The 14,068-nt window shown below is 46.5% G+C and overlaps 18 non-coding genes across 18 annotated transcripts; all 18 read right to left on the bottom strand.

The window, feature by feature from the left end:
- Positions 1-6,742: 6,742 nt before the first annotated feature.
- TRNAT-UGU (transfer RNA threonine (anticodon UGU)) lies at positions 6,743-6,814 on the bottom strand. Its single transcript has one exon. It is a non-coding gene; the product is annotated as a tRNA-Thr (tRNA).
- Positions 6,815-8,057: 1,243 nt separating this feature from the next.
- On the bottom strand, positions 8,058-8,129 carry TRNAT-UGU (transfer RNA threonine (anticodon UGU)). Its single transcript has one exon. It is a non-coding gene; the product is annotated as a tRNA-Thr (tRNA).
- Positions 8,130-8,880: 751 nt separating this feature from the next.
- Positions 8,881-8,952, bottom strand: TRNAT-UGU (transfer RNA threonine (anticodon UGU)). Its single transcript has one exon. It is a non-coding gene; the product is annotated as a tRNA-Thr (tRNA).
- Positions 8,953-9,070: 118 nt separating this feature from the next.
- TRNAT-CGU (transfer RNA threonine (anticodon CGU)) lies at positions 9,071-9,142 on the bottom strand. Its single transcript has one exon. It is a non-coding gene; the product is annotated as a tRNA-Thr (tRNA).
- Positions 9,143-9,259: 117 nt separating this feature from the next.
- TRNAT-CGU (transfer RNA threonine (anticodon CGU)) lies at positions 9,260-9,330 on the bottom strand. The gene has a single exon. It is a non-coding gene; the product is annotated as a tRNA-Thr (tRNA).
- Positions 9,331-9,637: 307 nt separating this feature from the next.
- TRNAT-CGU (transfer RNA threonine (anticodon CGU)) lies at positions 9,638-9,709 on the bottom strand. Its single transcript has one exon. It is a non-coding gene; the product is annotated as a tRNA-Thr (tRNA).
- Positions 9,710-9,827: 118 nt separating this feature from the next.
- On the bottom strand, positions 9,828-9,899 carry TRNAT-UGU (transfer RNA threonine (anticodon UGU)). Its single transcript has one exon. It is a non-coding gene; the product is annotated as a tRNA-Thr (tRNA).
- Positions 9,900-10,206: 307 nt separating this feature from the next.
- TRNAT-UGU (transfer RNA threonine (anticodon UGU)) lies at positions 10,207-10,278 on the bottom strand. The gene has a single exon. It is a non-coding gene; the product is annotated as a tRNA-Thr (tRNA).
- Positions 10,279-10,392: 114 nt separating this feature from the next.
- Positions 10,393-10,464, bottom strand: TRNAT-UGU (transfer RNA threonine (anticodon UGU)). The gene has a single exon. It is a non-coding gene; the product is annotated as a tRNA-Thr (tRNA).
- Positions 10,465-10,582: 118 nt separating this feature from the next.
- Positions 10,583-10,654, bottom strand: TRNAT-CGU (transfer RNA threonine (anticodon CGU)). The gene has a single exon. It is a non-coding gene; the product is annotated as a tRNA-Thr (tRNA).
- A 118-nt stretch (positions 10,655-10,772) lies between these two features.
- Positions 10,773-10,844, bottom strand: TRNAT-UGU (transfer RNA threonine (anticodon UGU)). The gene has a single exon. It is a non-coding gene; the product is annotated as a tRNA-Thr (tRNA).
- Positions 10,845-11,152: 308 nt separating this feature from the next.
- Positions 11,153-11,224, bottom strand: TRNAT-UGU (transfer RNA threonine (anticodon UGU)). Its single transcript has one exon. It is a non-coding gene; the product is annotated as a tRNA-Thr (tRNA).
- Positions 11,225-11,342: 118 nt separating this feature from the next.
- TRNAT-CGU (transfer RNA threonine (anticodon CGU)) lies at positions 11,343-11,414 on the bottom strand. The gene has a single exon. It is a non-coding gene; the product is annotated as a tRNA-Thr (tRNA).
- A 686-nt stretch (positions 11,415-12,100) lies between these two features.
- Positions 12,101-12,172, bottom strand: TRNAT-UGU (transfer RNA threonine (anticodon UGU)). The gene has a single exon. It is a non-coding gene; the product is annotated as a tRNA-Thr (tRNA).
- Positions 12,173-12,480: 308 nt separating this feature from the next.
- Positions 12,481-12,552, bottom strand: TRNAT-UGU (transfer RNA threonine (anticodon UGU)). Its single transcript has one exon. It is a non-coding gene; the product is annotated as a tRNA-Thr (tRNA).
- A 497-nt stretch (positions 12,553-13,049) lies between these two features.
- TRNAT-CGU (transfer RNA threonine (anticodon CGU)) lies at positions 13,050-13,121 on the bottom strand. Its single transcript has one exon. It is a non-coding gene; the product is annotated as a tRNA-Thr (tRNA).
- A 308-nt stretch (positions 13,122-13,429) lies between these two features.
- Positions 13,430-13,501, bottom strand: TRNAT-UGU (transfer RNA threonine (anticodon UGU)). The gene has a single exon. It is a non-coding gene; the product is annotated as a tRNA-Thr (tRNA).
- A 308-nt stretch (positions 13,502-13,809) lies between these two features.
- On the bottom strand, positions 13,810-13,881 carry TRNAT-UGU (transfer RNA threonine (anticodon UGU)). Its single transcript has one exon. It is a non-coding gene; the product is annotated as a tRNA-Thr (tRNA).
- Between the last annotated feature and the right edge of the window lie 187 nt (positions 13,882-14,068).

Genomic DNA, 14,068 nt, shown 5'->3' with positions numbered 1-14,068 from the left:
GCCGCTTTCATGATGTTATATTACGGGCTGTAACACCAGCATATCCTTGTGTTCTTGCTTGTATTTCAGTTACTGCTTCCTTCCGACAACATTGTCTACGTTCAACAATATCTGGAATTTGCAGTTTAGGTGCCGTAGCAGGACAAGTAGAACAATGTGCAGCATGGGTTTTCCCCAGAGGCAACACTTTTTGTCTTTACTTTGACACTCGCTAGCGCTGCGACTTTCCCCTCATACTTTACACCTGCCAGCAGATCTACAACCTTTTATGGTGTGCCCATATGGCCAGCACTTACCGCATTGGAGGGGGCGAGGGGATAGAGGTTCGACCCTGTAGATGAGAGGCCAAGCCCTAATTTCTGGTGGTCGTACTGTCCCTGCTAATGTCACCATGACAGACGCAGTTAGAACTTTGATCTTGTGAACCACCCGTCTACACCGATATACTCAAGTAACACCTGCTGGCGAAAATAATTCGAGTACTTCAGAGGGTGTCATATTGGTATCGACACCACGAAATAGGCCTCTGGTGCAGGCTAAATGATGTGGTATGAACGTGCTCACTGGATGAGATGCAAACTGTGAGCACTTCAGCAAATCTTGTACACAGGACTGATCTGGTGAAAAGCAGATTATGCCGGCTGTCGAACAAGCGGACCTCAATTATTGACTGAAAATTGGCCGTCGCTGCCAGTAATTCCACCTGATTTGTTTTTGGCTTCTCCATTCGAATGATGCCGTTATAGATCGGGACTATATAGAACCACTGGAACGGAAGATATACCGTTGTGCAAGAAAAGATCCGCTGGCAACTTTTTTGTATTAATGAAAGCAGACCAGAGGAAGGCCCCAGGTCCAGGTGAAGAAAAGGGCATCATGCCTGGTCTGAACCATAGAGTTTATTGATTTATTTGTGGGGTTTAACGTCCCAAACTACGCTGTTATTATGAGAGACGCCGTAGTGGAGGGCTCCGGAAATTTTGACCACCTGGGGTTCTTTAACGTGCACCCAAATCTGAGCACACGGGCCTACAACATTTGCGCCTCTATCAGAAATGCAGCCGTCGTAGTCGGGATTCGATCCCGCGACCTGCGGGTTAGCAGTCGAGTACCTTAGTCACTTGACCACCGCGGCGGTGCGAACCATAAAGTTTCCTAAAATTAACTAGAGGGGACTCTGGCGCTGCAATCGTTCAGCGACCATGAGAATGATGGGTAGTACACACATTTGCCTAGTCTTCATACTTGCGGGCGGCGAATCGAACTTGCGGCTTCGTTTATTGCTGTGTTTCGGTTTTGTTTTGAAAGAAAGATTCAACCTTTTTGAACTTCGTGACCCGATTTGGAAAGGTAAGTCTAAAAGAATAACATGTTGAAGCGCAACCGCTGAACGTTTGCTAACATTTGTTTCGTAAGAAAACAGCTCCAAGCCACACGAACACACACGGAACCAAAAGCAGGCCAGAAGTACGAGTATTAGACAAATGTGTGTACTACCGATCATTCCCATGCTCGCTGAAGCGCCCCACATAGCATCTCCCATAGACACTAGCGCCAGAGTTCCCCCTAGTGTATATCAGCAAACTCTATGGTCTGAACTGCACAGGCACACTTCTCAAACAAATATTGCGCTATAACAAACCTTAAAAGACAATCAAAACAGCTACCTAATTCTTGGCCACAACCCCAAGAGCAGGCGAGCAAGCGTTCGACCAGCTGCACGAGATTATTGATGATGATGATGATCCTTGATACTCTGGCGCACACCCACAAAGGGGGATTGGCCAAGAACCGGGCGGCAGGATTTCAACTAAAAGGCTTATGGTTTTTCAAACACAGCGCAATTTTGGGCTGAAAAAAATATATAGAAAGAAAAGCCGAAAATCGAAAAAGGAGTAGATTATTCTTCTTCTTCTGAGGTGTGCTGTCGTCTTCGTCTTCCTTGTAGCACGCCCGTGGCATCTGCGTCCCTCTGAAAGAGGCATCGTCTCGATCACCGAGTTTCCTAACTATACACTAGAGGAAACTCTGGTGCTAGTGTCGATGGAAGCTGCAACGCACGGCGTTTCAGCGAGCTTCGGAATGATGGATAGTACACAGATTTTTATATTCTTCATACTTCTGGCTCCGTATGTGTTCGTGTGGCTTGGAGCTGTTTTCTCACGAAACAAAAATCAGCAGATGTTCAGTGCTTGCGCTTCATCGTCTAATTCTCTTACACGATTTCATGTCTGCTCACGAAGTCCAAAAGGATTCGTTCTTACCTTCGAGACAAAACCGGAACACAGCAATAAACGTAGCCACAAGTGCGACTCGCCACCCGCAAGTACGAATACTAGGCAAACCCGTCTATAATATGCAGGATTTCTATGGTTTCTGGACGATCCCAGCGTCAGAGTACCGCCTAGTTAATTTTAGGAAACTCTACGGCCTCTATGCGCTAACATATGCACTGGTGGCCATACTACTAACCAGAGTTGGCTGGACAGGTACGATTTCATCCGGATGACATGTATTACTTCGAGTGAATGCTTCCGTCGACTGGAACTGTAATCACTGTTGGAAATGACTGCGTAGTTCACGTCGTTTAAGCGTTAAATGACTCTGTCGGGCTCAAAGTATCATTTTAGCAGTTTTCCTGAAAGTCAGCGTCAATGTATGTAGACTCGTACCTTGTCGCCTGTTGTGTGGGTAATTTTATTTTTGTGTCGTAACTCGTACTGTTTTACATCTTTGTGTCGCTTGTGACAAATGTACACGCGGGCAAGCTGCCAGCCTTCCTTGGCCCGCTGAGTAAATACGTCAGCGTCGACGAGAGTGTTTTCACACTTGTGCGGCAGCATAGCGTGCAACGTTGTAGTGACTTCGCGACCACAGATTAAACTGAATGATGTCATTCCAGTAGTTCCCTGCCAAGTGGTATTATAGGCGAAGGTCAAATAAGGCAAGTTTATGTCCCAATTTTTATGGTCTGTTTAAACATACATGCTAATCGTTTCTGAAAGGATTTTATTAGGGCACTCAGCTTCTTTGGGGATCGTACTCAGTTGTCCTTCAGTGAGCTATACGATTGAACTTGAGAATCGACTTGAAAAGTTCTGCCGTGAACGCTGTATGATTCTCTGTCTGTGATGACAACTGGTAAGACACCATGCCGAATGACGACGTTTTCTACGAAGTGAGCCACTTCTACTTATGTGCCCTTCTTCATAAATTTAGTCTCCATGTATCGATACAAATAATCACTTGTAACCACAATCCATCTGTTTTCTGCAGTGGAAGTTTGTAATGGGCCCAGAAAATTCATTCAAATTAAAGAGGATGGTTTTACTGGTACTTCAACAAAATGTAATAGACCTGCCAGCTTGCTGGAGGGGGGGGGGGGGGGGCTTTGCGTTTTTGGCAGTCGGCACGAATTCGCACGTGGTGTTTTACAGCAGCAGGTAGTTTTAGCCCGTAGTAATTGCGTCGCACTCGAGCCGATATCCGGGTGTAGCCGAGTTTTAAAAGGCGATGACCCAGCTCGCTGAATAGCATATTCGTGGAGGGGTTCTAGTACACCATGCATATATAAATGAAAAAGCAATGTATAGGCCTATCCATTCATAAGTTCACTTTGTTGCTTTTGTTTTTACTTTGAATTTATCAATAAGTAAATGTAGAAGTAAAAGTATTGAAAAACTTGATATTCATCTGTTCATGTTAAAATAGCAGGATGTGCAAACACGGACCGAAATGACAAGTTAGGAGAGTCAGCAGTTATCTCTCTGGTAGACTACTGAAAACGCGCTTTTCATTGGTATCGCTTCTTGCCTGGGAATGGACACATAAGTATTTGTGTCTATTTTCTCTGCCACAGCTGTATGATACTTCATTTCTTAACGGCGTTTGTGCTGTCAAGACTACTCTCTTGTGCCCGTGGTTGCGATCAGCGCCCGAGTCAAGAAGAAAACGGTGTCCCATTTTTCTGCGAACAGGACGCCGGAGAGCTGTGGGCCTGCATATGGCCATCAAAGTATGGGTATCGTTTTCCCGAACCTCTCGAGGTGAGGCGCCCTGCATCACGATGCGGAAATGCGTTCGACAAAAACTACTGCAAAGGGGTCGCGGCTACGTTACTGTCCTTGACGAGAGCGGAATCACTGCAGATAACCACCGGCCCCGTTAATTGCGCGGAGCGGAGCAGCAGTTCCCTTTTCATGCTCCCGGCAGTGCGATCATGTGGCCCAGCACCCGGTGGGATTTTCACCCCAAGGAAGAGACACCATGGCTCCAGAGGTGGAGTGTTGTGGCTACGGCCCGGTTGAAGACGTTGCCCCTGCAGGGTAGTTGTGAGTGAAAGTGGTGCGCGTATGGTGGAGTGGACCAGAAATCTTCGTCTGTTCTCGCGCGAGATGTTCGTCACGTCGCAAAATGCTTACGCCGTAAATATTGTAAATAAACGTCAAGTTTTTTTCAGTACCCTTAAGCTGCCTCGACACCGTCTTTCCGAGTATTCGGTGTCGGTATGACTGGACGCAACACCTCGACACTGTGTTTGCGCACCCGGTCTTTTTAAATGGCCCCAAACAGACAGTACAAAACCGAGCGTGTTATTGTCTCTGGCGTTTCTCCTCGTTTTAGAGCACTTCATGGCGCCAGCACGGTGACTCGGGTGACATCATTAGAGGACGCCCTGGATTGGTATATTTGTGAAAAATATCTGCTGCGAGTCACATCCCACGCTGATTTGCCATGCAGGTGGAACCATTCTTTCTACCGTCGTATACACAGAGTTGTTTTCTGGGGGCGGGGAGTGGGGGGGGGGGGATTACGTGTAGCATGGCTAACTTTGGCAACTGGTGGTCCGCGTAAAGGCGTGTATATACTTTAGTATCCCCCGAAAGGTTAAAGCAAAAAGGAATTTCGAGGGGTGTCAGAACCCTATTAATCCCCTCCCCCTAATTACGGCCCTGGTCCTTTCGTGCCTCACTTAAATATAGTGCGCAATCGACCAAAATCGTTTCATTTTGTGCATTTACGAATACGCAAGTGGTCCCTGTTAACATCCCTGTTAGCCGGATCTATGACAATGCAGATCTTGCCTTTGACCCGCAGTTCACCAGTGTTGACGAGCTTCTTCATCGACTCAGCATCCTTGAAAGTGACAGCCCACACGGGACTCATGCGTTACGCCCCCAAGGCGATTACCACGGATAGTGTCGAGCACTGAGCCAGCGCGTCTCGAAAATCCTCAATCATGTACGGGCGAGTGCTTACGTCCACGCGAGAGAACATTGTATTTCAAATAAACTGACCTGTAGGCAAATTAGGCAGAAAAACCGGTATTCGTATTCTATTACCGAAAACTTGTTTTCATGATGAAGAATTGCCGCTACCGCATCTCTATACGAGCACATGGTGACACGTCCGCTCGCTAGCGCGGCCAAACGTGGAATCCATTCACTGAGCTACAGCGGCCGATGAAAGCATCCAACCAACAGTTGCATCAAAGCACAGCTGTTGCTATACGAGGGAAAACGGGTTCCTCGTTATCCGAAGGTTCATGAGTACCCATAAAAATAACAAAGGAACTTATTCCGCCAGCGAGGTTTGAACTCATGACCCCTAGTTTACGAGACCAGTGCTCTACCGCTGAGCTATTGCGGTCGATGAAAGCGTCCAACCAACAGTTGCATCAAGGCACAGCTGTCGCTATACGAGGAAAAACTGGTTCCTCGTCATCCGAACGTTCGTGAGTACCCATAAAAAAATGGCAGCATATCCACGGAGTGAATGATGGAGAGTGGGGCGAAGCATTCGTCCGTCCATGCGTCCGTCTGTGTGACCGTCCATGCGTCTGTTTGTGCGCGTTCCCTGCGTTCTTTCATGCATCCGCCCCTGCGTCCGTTCATGCGTCCATCCATGCATCTGTTTGTGTGTCCGTTCGTTCATCTATTCAACACTCCAAGTCCCACCATCTCGCATATTTTTATCATATATTCCACATATAGAAGCACCGCCATCCAGCGGATATTCAAAGGACTAAACGAGAGGTGGCACACACACACTTTCTTACGGCCTGCGCTTTGGGTCCACTTCCCACCTTCAACCACCTCGAGTTCATGGTATATTCTAGTTCACTGTATTCATGGCACTGCGACCAAACGCTCGCTAAACCTTTCGAAAACCAAGGAGGTTACGCCCAGCCAGTATAACGTAGCAACCTTTCCCTGTCAGATAGGGCTCAATTTACATGCCAATGGCTGCTAATGAGAAATGAGAGACAGGAGAATTCGGCTTTTACTTTCTTACGGCTTGCGCTTCGTATCTACTTCTCATTTTTAACCACCTTGAGTTCATTCATGGTTAATACAAGTTCATTGTATTCATGGCACTGCGGCTCAACGCTCGCTAAACCTTTCTAAAGCTAAGGAGGTTACACCCAGCGAGTATAATGTAGCATCCCTTTCTTGTCCGATAGTGCTCAATGTACAAGCCAATGGCTGCTAATGGGGATCGCAGCGTGCGCGTTGACTAAAAGCCGAATGCTCATGTCTCTCATTCCCCATTAGATGCCATTGGCATGTACATTGAGCACTATTTTTTATCGTTAAACAACGCACAGAAGAAATCTCTCACTGGCAACACCTTGGAGGTCAAGTGTTATACCTATTTCGGGTATGTGCCACTGGTGGTTACATACGAGGGACGCCAAAGCCACGCCATAAGGAGCTTCGCCCCTAATAATAAAAATATCTAATGCCGCCAGTGAGGCTTGAACTCACGACCCCTGGTTTACAAGACCAGTGCTCTACCACTGAGCTATAGCGGCCGATGAAAGCGTCCAACCAACATTTGCATCAGAGCACACCTGTCGCTATACGAGGGAAAACTGGTTCCTCGTTATCCGAACATTCGTGAGTACCCATTAAAATAATAAAAATAACTGATGCCGCCAGTGAGGTTTGAACACACGGCCCCCGGTTTACGAGACCAGTTCTCTACCACTGAGCGATAGCGGCCGGTGAAATCGTCCAACCAACAGTTACATCAAAGCACAGTGACGAGAGAAAACTGGTTCCTCGTTATCCTATCGTTCATCAGTACCCATAAATACTAAAAATAACTAATGCCGCCCCTGAGGCTTGAACTCACGACCCCTGGTTTACAAGACCAGTGCTCTACCAATCCGCTATAGCGGCCGATTAAAGCGTCCGACCAATAGTTGCATCAAAGCACAGCTCTCGGTATACGAGCAAAACTGGTTCCTGGTTATCCGAACGTTCATGAGTGCCCCTAAAAATAGTAAAAATAACTAATGCCGCCGGTGAGGTCTGAACTCCCGACCCCTGGTTTACGAGACCAGTGCTCTACCACTGAGCTAGAGCGGCCAGTGAAAGCGTCCAACCAACTGTTACATCAAAGCACAGCTGTTGCTATACGAGGGAAAACTGGTTTCTCGTTATCCGAACGTTCATGAGTACCCATAAAAATAATAAAAATAACTATATCCGCCAGTGAGTTTGAACTCAGGACCCCTGGTTTACGAGACCAGTGCTCTACCACTGAGCTATATCGGCCGGTGAAAGCGTCCAACCAACAGTTACATCAAAGCACAGCTGTCGCTATACGAGGGAAAACTGGTTCCTCGTTATCCGAACGTTCATGAATACCCATAAAAATAATAACAATTACTAATGCCGCCAGTGAGGTTTGAATTCAGGACCCCTGGTTTACGAGACCAGTGCTCTACCACTGAGCTATAGCGACCGGTGAAAGCGTCACACCAACAGTTGCCTCAAAGCACAGCTGTCGCTTTACGAAGGAAAAATGGTTCCTCGTTATCCGAACGTTCATGAGTACCCAAAAAATAATAAAAATAACTAATGCCGCCAGTGAGGTTTGAACTCCCGACCCCTGGTTTACGAGACCAGTGCTCTACCACTGAGCTAGAGCGGCCGGTGAAAGCGTCCAACCAACAGCTACAACAAAGACAGCTGTCGCTATACGAGGGAAAACTGGTTCTTCGTTATTCGAACGTTCATGAGTACCCATATAATAATAAAAATAACAAGTGCCGCCAGTGAGGTTTGAACTCACGACCCCTGGTTTACAAGACCTGTGCTCTACCACTGATCTATAGCGGCCGGTGAAAGCGTCCAACCAACAGTTGCATCAAAGCACAGATGTTGCTATACGAGGGAAAACTGGTTCCTCGTTATCCGAACGTTCATGAGTACCCATAAAAATAATAAAAATAACTAATGCCGGCATGAGGTTTGAACCCACGACCTCTGGTTTACGAGACCAGTGCTCTACCACTGAGCTATAGCGGCCGATGAAAGTGTCCAACCAACATTTGCATCAAAGCACAGCTGATTGATTGATTTGTGGGGTTTAACGTCCCAAAACCACCATATGATTATGAGAGGCGCCGTAGTGGAGGGCTCCGGAAATTTCGACCACCTAGGGTTCTTTAACGTGCACCCAAATCTGAGCACACGGGCCTACAACATTTCTGCCTCCATCGGAAATGAAGCCACCGCAGCCCGGATTTGAGCCCGCGACCGGCGGGTCAGCAGCCAAGTACCTTAGCCAATAGACCACCGCGTCGGGGGCATCAAAGCACAGCGTCGCCATACGAGGGAAAACTGGTTCCTCGTTATCCGAACGTTCATGAGTGCCCATAAAAATAATAAAGAATATAAGTCCGCCAGTGATGTTCGAACTCACGACCCCTGGTTTACGAGACCAGTGCTCTACCACTGAGCTATTGCGGCCGATGAAAGCGTCCAACCAACAGTTGCATCAAAGCACAGCAGTCGCTATACGAGAGAAAACTGGTTCCTCGTAATCTAAACGATCATGAGTACTCATAAAAATAATGAAAATAACAAATGCCGCCAGTGAGGTTTGAACTCACGACCCCTGGTTTACAAGACCAGTGCTCTACCACTGAGCTATAGCGGCTGGTGAAAGCGTCCAACCAACAGTTGCATCAAAGCACAGCTGTTGCTATACGAGAAAAAACTGGTTTCTCGTTATCCGAACGTTCATCAATACCCATAAAAATAATAAAAATAACTAATGCCGCCAGTGAGGTTTGAACCCACGACCTCCGGTTTACGAGACCAGTGCTCTACCACTGAGTTATAGCGGCCGGTGACAGCGTCCAACCAAACGTTACATCAAAGCACAGCTGTCGCTATACGAGAGAAAACTGGTTTCTCGTTATCCGAACGTTCATGAGTATCCAAAAAATAATGAAAATAACAAATGCCACCAGTGAGGTTTGAACTCACGCCCCTGGTTTACGAGACCAGTGCTCTACCACTGAGCAATAGCGGCCGGTGAAAGCGTCCAGCCAACAGTTGCATCAAAGCACAGCTGCTGCTATACGAGGAAAAACTGGTTTCTCGTTATCCTAACGTTCATGAGTACCCATAAAAATAATAAAAATATATCATGCCGCAAGTGAGGTTAAAACTCACGACTCCTGGTTTACGAGACCAGTGCTCTACCACTGAGCTATAGCGGCCGGTGAAGGCGTCCAACCAACAGTTACATCAAATCACAGCTGTTGCTATACGAGGGAAAACTGGTTTCTCAGTATCCGAACGTTCATGAATACCAACAAAAAAATAAAAATAAGTAATGCCGCCAGTGAGGTTTGAACTCACGACCCCTGGTTTACGAGACCATTGCTCCACCACTGAGCTATAGCGGCCGGTGAAAGCGTCCAACCAAACGTTACATCAAAGCACAGCTGTCGCTATACGAGGAAAAACTAGTTCCTCGTTATCCGAACGTTCATGAGTAACCATAAAAATAATAAAAGTAAATCATGCCGCCAGTGAGGTTTGAACTCACGACCCCTGGTTTACAAGACCAGAGCTCTACCACTGATCTATAGCGGACGATGAAAGTGTCCAACCAATATTTGCATCACAGCACAGCTGTTGCTATACGAGGGAAAACTTGTTCCTCGTTATCCGAAAGTTTATGAGTACCCATAAAAATATTAAAGGAACTAATTCCGCCAGTGAGGTTTGTACTCACGACCCCTGGTTTACGAGACCAGTGCTCCACCACTGAGCTATAGCGGCCGGTGACAGCGTCCAACCAACAGTTACATCAGAGCACAGCTGTCGCTATACGAGGGAAAACTGGTTCCTCGTTATCCGAACGTTCATGAGTAAACATAAAAATAATAAAGATGACTAATGCCGCCAGTGAGGTTTGAACTCACGACCCCAGGTTTACAAGACCAGTGCTCTACCACTGAGCTATAGCGGCCGATGAAAGTGTCCAACCAACATTTGCATCAAAGCACAGCTGTCGCAATACGAGAGAAAACTGGTTCCTCGTTATCCGAAAGTTTATGAGTACCCAAAATAATAAAGGAACTAATGCCGTCATTGAGGTTTAAACTCACGACCCCTGGTTTACAAAACCAGTGCTCTACCACTGAGCTATAGCGGCCGGTGAAAGCGTCCAACCAACAGTTACGTCAAAGCACAGCTGTTGCTATACGAGAAAAAACTGGTTTCTCGTTATCCGAACGTTCATAAATAACCATAAAAATAATAAAAATAACAAATGCCGCCAGTGAGGCTTGAACTCACCAACCCTGGTTTACGAGACCAGTGCTCTACCACTGAGCTATAGCGGCCGGTGACAGCGTCCAACAAACAGTTACATCAAAGCACAGCTGACGCTATACGAGGGAAAACTGGTTCCTCGTTATCCGAACGTTCCTGAGTAACCATAAGAATAATAAAAATAACTAATGCCACCAGTGAGGTGTGAACTCACGACCCCTGGATTACAAGACCAGTGCTGTACCACTGAGCTATAGCGGCCGATGAAAGCGTCCAACCAACAGTTACATCGAAGCACAGCTGTCGCTATACGAGGGAAAACAGGTTTCTCGTTATCCGAACGTTCATGAGTATCCATAAAAATAATGAAAATAACAAATGCCGCCAGTGAGGTTTCAACTCACGACCCCTGGTTTACGAGACCAGTAATGTACTACTCATCTATAGCGGCCGGTGAAAGTGTCCAACCAACAGTTGCATCAAAGCACAACTGACGCTATACGAGGGAAAACCGGTCCCTCGTTATCCGAACGATCAGGAGTACTCATAAAAATATTGAAAATAACAAATGCCGCCAGTGAGGTTTGAACTCACGACCCCTGGTTTACAAGACCAGTGCTCCACCACTGAGCTATAGCGGCCTGTGAAAGCGTCCAGCCAACAGTTGCATCAAAGCACAGCTGCTGCTATCCGAGGTAAAACCGGTTCCTCGTTATCCGAACGTTCATGAGTACTCATAAAAACAATAAAAATATATAATGCCGTCAGTGAGGTTTAAACTCACGACCCCTGGTTTACGAGACCAGTGCTCTACCACTGAGCTATAGCGGCCGGTGAAAGCGTCCAACCAACAGTTACATCAAAACACAGCTGTTGCTATACGAGAAAAAACTGGTTCCTCGTTATCCGAAAGTTTATGAGTACCCATAAAAATAATAAAGGAACTAATTCCGCCAGTGAGGTTAGAACTCCCGACCCCTGGTTTACGAGACCAGTGCTCTACCACTGATCTATAGCAGCCAGTGAAAGCGTCCAACCAACAGTTGCATCATAGCACAGCTGTTGCTATCCGAGGTAAAACCGGTTCCTCGTTATCCGAACGTTCATGAGTACTCATAAAAATAATAAAAATATATAATGCCGTCAGTGAGGTTTAAACTCACGACCCCTGGTTTACGAGACCAGTGCTCTACCACTGAGCTATAGCAGCCGGTGAAAGCGTCAACCAACAGTTACATCAAAACACAGCTGTTGCTATACGAGAAAAAACTGGTTTCTCGTTATCCGAACGTTCATAAATAACCATAAAAATAATAAAAATAACTAATGCCGCCAGTGAGGCTTGAACTCACCAACCCTGGTTTACGAGACTAGTGCTGTACCACTGAGCTATAGCGGCCGGTGACAGCGTCCAACAAACAGTTACATCAGAGCACAGCTGACGCTATACGAGGGAAAACTGGTTCCTCGTTATCCGAACGTTCCTGAGTAACGATAAGAATAATAAAAATAACTAATGCCGCCAGTGAGGTGTGAACTCACGACCCCTGGATTACAAGACCAGTGCTGTACCACTGAGCTATAGCGGCCGATGAAAGCGTCCTACCAACAGTTACATCAAAGCACAGCTTTCGCTATACGAGGGAAAACTGGTTTCTCGTTATCCGAACGTTCATGAGTATCCATAAAAATAATGAAAATAACAAATGCCGCCAGTGAGGTTTCAACTCACGACCCCTGGTTTACGAGACCAGTACTGTACTACTCATCTATAGCGGCCGGTGAAAGTGTCCAACCAACAGTTGCATCAAAGCACAACTGACGCTATACGAGGGAAAACCGGTCCCTCGTTATCCGAACGATCAGGAGTACTCATAAAAATATTGAAAATAACAAATGCCGCCAGTGAGGTTTGAACTCACGACCCCTGGTTTACAAGACCAGTGCTCCACCACTGAGCTATAGCGGCCTGTGAAAGCGTCCAGCCAACAGTTGCATCAAAGCACAGCTGCTGCTATCCGAGGTAAAACCGGTTCCTCGTTATCGGAACGTTCATGAGTACTCATAAAAACAATAAAAATATATAATGCCGTCAGTGACGTTTAAACTCACGACCCCTGGTTTACGAGACCAGTGCTCTACCACTGAGCTATAGCGGCCGGTGAAAGCGTCCAACCAACAGTTACATCAAAACACAGTTGTTGCTATACGAGAAAAAACTGGTTCCTCGTTATCCGAAAGTTTATGAGTACCCATAAAAATAATAAAGGAACTAATTCCGCCAGTGAGGTTAGAACTCCCGACCCCTGGTTTACGAGACCAGTGCTCTACCACTGATCTATAGCAGCCAGTGAAAGCGTCCAACCAACAGTTGCATCATAGCACAGCTGTTGCTATCCGAAGTAAAACCGGTTCCTCGTTATCCGAACGTTCATGAGTACTCATAAAAATAATAAAAATATATAATGCCGTCAGTGAGGTTTAAACTCACGACCCCTGGTTTACGAGACCAGTGCTCTACCACTGAGCTATAGCGGCCGGTGAAAGCGTCCAACCAACAGTTACATCAAAACACAGCTGTTGCTATACGAGAAAAAACTGGTTTCTCGTTATCCGAACGTTCATAAATAACCATAAAAATAATAAAAATAACTAATGCCGTCAGTGAGGCTTGAACTCACCAACCCTGGTTTACGAGACTAGTGCTGTACCACTGAGCTATAGCGGCCGGTGACAGCGTCCAACAAACAGTTACATCAAAGCACAGCTGACGCTATACGAGGGAAAACTGGTTCCTCGTTATCCGAACGTTCCTGAGTAACGATAAGAATAATCAAAATAACTAATGCCGCCAGTGAGGTGTGAACTCACGACCCCTGGATTACAAGACCAGTGCTGTACCACTGAGCTATAGCGGCCGATGAAAGCGTCCAACCAACAGTTACATCAAAGCACAGCTGTCGCTATACGAGGGAAAACTGGTTTCTCGTTATCCGAACGTTAATGAGTATCCATAAAAATAATGAAATTAACAAATGCCGCCAGTGAGGTTTCAACTCACGACCCCTGGTTTACGAGACCAGTGCTGTACTACTCATCTATAGCGGCCGGTGAAAGTGTCCAACCAACAGTTGCATCAAAGCACAACTGACGCTATACGAGGGAAAACCGGTCCCTCGTTATCCGAACAATCATGAGTACTCATAAAAATATTGAAAATAACAAATGCCGCCAGTGAGGTTTGAACTCACGACCCCAGGATTACAAGACCAGTGCTGTACCACTGAGCTATAGCGGCCGATGAAAGCGTCCAACCAACAGTTACATCAAACCACAGCTGTCGCTATACGAAGGAAAACTGGTTTCTCGTTTTCTGGACGTTCATGAGTATTCATAAAAATAATGAAAATGACAAATGCCGCCAGTGAGGTTTCAACTCACGACCGCTGGTTTACGAGACCAGTGCTGTACCATTGAGCTATAGC

The sequence above is a fragment of the Rhipicephalus microplus genome, chromosome 4, assembly GCF_043290135.1.
Source record: "Rhipicephalus microplus isolate Deutch F79 chromosome 4, USDA_Rmic, whole genome shotgun sequence".
Classification (NCBI taxonomy): domain Eukaryota; kingdom Metazoa; phylum Arthropoda; class Arachnida; order Ixodida; family Ixodidae; genus Rhipicephalus; species Rhipicephalus microplus.
This window is presented reverse-complemented; position numbering and strand designations above follow the sequence as displayed.